Genomic DNA, 3575 nt, shown 5'->3' with positions numbered 1-3575 from the left:
CCCTTCTCTCTCTCTCTCTCTCTCTCTCTCTCTCTCTCTCTCTCTCTCTCTCTCTCTCTCTCTCTCCAGTTTCACTTTCCTTTGTGTCCCCAACACTATATATTTACTGCATAGGTCCTCCTCCTTCCTCCTCCTCCTCCTCCTCCTCCTCCTCCTCCTTCTCCTCCTCCACCTCCTCCTGCATTTCCTCTTTCATCACCACGTATTTATTCAAAATGTTAAATATGTTCTTTATTAAATTTGCCTTTCTTAGCCACCCTTTTCTTTTCTTCATCTAAACATTCCCTTTCATTTCTCTACACAGTAACCTCTCCTTGTAATCATCTTTTATTTCCTCCTCCTCATCATCCCTTTTTATCAATATTTTTTCATTATTTATTTTTGCCCTTGAGCTGTTTGCTTTATTGTAAAAAATAACAACAACGACATTCTCTCCGCATTCCCTAATCTTCTACTATCATTATATCTTTATTATTCACCTCCTCCTCTTCCTCCTCCTCCTATTTTTCTTTATTTTGCATCCCGGACAACCATTTATGTTACACCACCTTTCAACCTCATTTCTTCCTCCTCCTCCTCCAGGTAACAGCTTCTCCCCTGAGGCGGTGGGCGTGGTAATGATACGAATTTCACATGATGGTGACGGTTCTCTCTCTCTCTACTACTACTACTACTATTACTACTACTACTACTACCACTACTAATACTAGTATTATTTCTGTAAAGTTCATTTTCTCTTCCTCCTCCTCCTCCTCCTCCTCCTTCTCTCCTCTTTCCCCTGCTTCACCTCTTCGTCATACTGTTTCTCTCCCTGTCCTCATCTCTTGTCACACCTTTCTCTAAAAATTACATATACAATAAATTAAATATTATCTAGTCGGTTCAGTACAAGGAAACACTGAAGTATAATATTTCGTTCTGCCACATTCACACTAGTATGCTAACAAAGCCAAAACGTGAAAGGTGCAGCAATATGTAAATTATAGTAGCGATAGTACAAATAATAGAACACGTAGTGACAGCATCATGAACGAAACAGTAACAAAAGTAGTATTGTTTGCATTAACAGCAGTAACTCAAATGCAAAAAAAAACGAAAACAAAAAAGTCCGCTAAACACTACTAATAACAGTACTGGAATAGTTACACCATTAATGTCACTACTATCTACTATCATTATACTGTCTACAACTATTTACATCACACTACCTCCGTCCCTCTATTTCCATAATCTATAATTATTTTCTCGCCCTCTCTCTCCTCCTCTCACGTCACTGTCACTTCCTCCTCCTCGGCGTCTCAGGTGTTCGGGGCTGCTGGAGTGGACAGGCGGCTCATGGTGTCCGCACTCCTCCCTCTCTGCCTGACTCACCTCTTACACTAATATTAATAACCTTAGGTACTTCTGCATTTTACAACTATAATCATCTTACTCGTTACGCTTCAGAAAAAACTGTTAATAAGCACGCTGGGAAAGCAGACGAGAGGTAATAATTGGATCGAACTCCCTATGAAGCGGATTCGAACTAATTGAGGCAAGGCTGCGGGGCACTTGGGCCACTACGGAAGCCATAACTTATAGGAGCTTCAAAGAGGATCATTAACATCCCAGTGTGTTTAGATCCGCCTGTTTCTGACCTGAAAACACGCTAATGCAGTGCCGTGTGTGTGTGTGTGTGTGTGTGTGTGTGTGTGTGTGTGTGTGTGTGTGTGTGTGTGTGTATGTGTGTGTGAAATTAAGCAGTAACAATGAAAGCGTTAATTAATATGAATCACAATAGCACCTCCCCATTACTCCCTGCCTCCTCCTCTTCCCTTCCCTTCCTTATTATTTTGTGATAGGCCAAATACAATAAAGTAAAATCAACAACAACAACATTAATGATAACAAGCACTATTCCCCCCACCCCCCTACCCTCCTCATCTCCCTTTCACTCTCTTCTCTTCCCATTCCATTTAGGGTAGGCGGTGGCCGAACTGTTAGCGTACAGGGCCCACATTCACCGCGTGATGGACGACGCGAGTTCGAATCCCCACGCTACCACTCGGATTTTTCAGTCACCGCCGAGTGGCTTAAAACTACCCACATGCTGTCCTGAAGACCACCCATCAACCCGGACTCTAGAGGAAGCCGTCCAAGCGAATCAAGAACGAGTTCCGGGGGGCAGCATGAGCCAATGCAAGATGGCGCCACTATAAACACTCGCCTGCGCCAGAACGGGCTGGGCCGACCATCAGGCCCCACCTGGAAGAAGCCTTGGGCCGACCATCAGGCCCCACCAGGAAGATGCCTACCGGCGCAACAGGCAGCGACATAAAAAAATAAATAAATAAATAAATAAAAAAAAAAAAAAATCTTAACCTTTCTTTTCCATTACCTCAAAAATATACAATGGAAGAAAAAGGAGAACACAACGAAGAAGAACAATTACTACTACTACTGAAACAACAACAAAAACAATAGCAGCAACAATAATCATGCCATACAATTATACTTTCAATCAATGGTAAAAGATCTAACTTGGGATGTGTTACGAGTGAGGTCCCACAAGGTTCGGTATTAGGTCCACTTTTGTTTATTATTTATATCATTGACTTAGATACAGGAATTAGTAGTGATATCAGTAAGTTTGCAGATGATACCAAGATCGGTAGAGTGAGTCGGATCAGGACGCTAGTATTCTCCAGGGTGAACTAAACAGATTGTATGACTGGGCGGATAAATGGCAGATGGAGTTCAATGTAGGGAAGTGCAGTATTCTGAATGTAGGTAGGAACAACCCCTCTCACAACTATTGCTTAAATGACACTCTCACAAGCAGGTCTGGGTGCAAGAGGGATTAAGGGTTCTTAGTGAACTCTGATCTCCGTCCAAGGGCACAATGCATTCACGCTAGAAATTGAGCAAATAGGGTACTGGGATTTATTTCAAGGAGCGTAAGCAACAGAAGCACCGAAGTCTTCCTCAAACTATATTTAGCATTAGTTAGACTTCATCTTGACTATGCGGTTCAGTTCTGGTCACCTTATTATACGTAGAATGGATATCAAAATGTTAGAATCGGTGCAGAGAAGGATGACTAAGATGATTCAGGGGTTGAGAAACTTGCCATACGAGGAAAGACTCAAACAGTTAAACCTGCATTCTCTAGAAAGGCGAAGGGTGCGTGGAGACATGATCGAGGTTTATAAGTGGATGAAGGGCTTTATTAAGGGAGACATTCATAAGGTTTTGTTGGTAAGAGAACCGGGTAGGACACGAAGTAATGGGTTTAAACTGGATAAATTCAGATTCAACAGGGACATAGGCAAAAATTGGTTTACAAACAGGGTGGTGGATGAGTGGAATAGGCTTAGCAGACATTGTGGTGAGTGCCAATACAATTGTCACATTCAAAAATAGATTAGATAAATTCATGGAGAGCGATATTAGGTGGGGTTAGATACACGGGAGCTACACGGGAGCTTAGGTTCAGAGGAGCTGCCTCGTACAGGCCTACCGGCCTCTTGCAGACTCCTATGTTCTTATGTTCTTATGTTCTTACCCTTCCCCTCCTTTTCCCACTTCCTCTTCCC

Source organism: Eriocheir sinensis, unplaced genomic scaffold (assembly GCF_024679095.1).
Source record: "Eriocheir sinensis breed Jianghai 21 unplaced genomic scaffold, ASM2467909v1 Scaffold929, whole genome shotgun sequence".
In the NCBI taxonomy this organism is placed as follows: domain Eukaryota; kingdom Metazoa; phylum Arthropoda; class Malacostraca; order Decapoda; family Varunidae; genus Eriocheir; species Eriocheir sinensis.
This window is presented reverse-complemented; position numbering follows the sequence as displayed.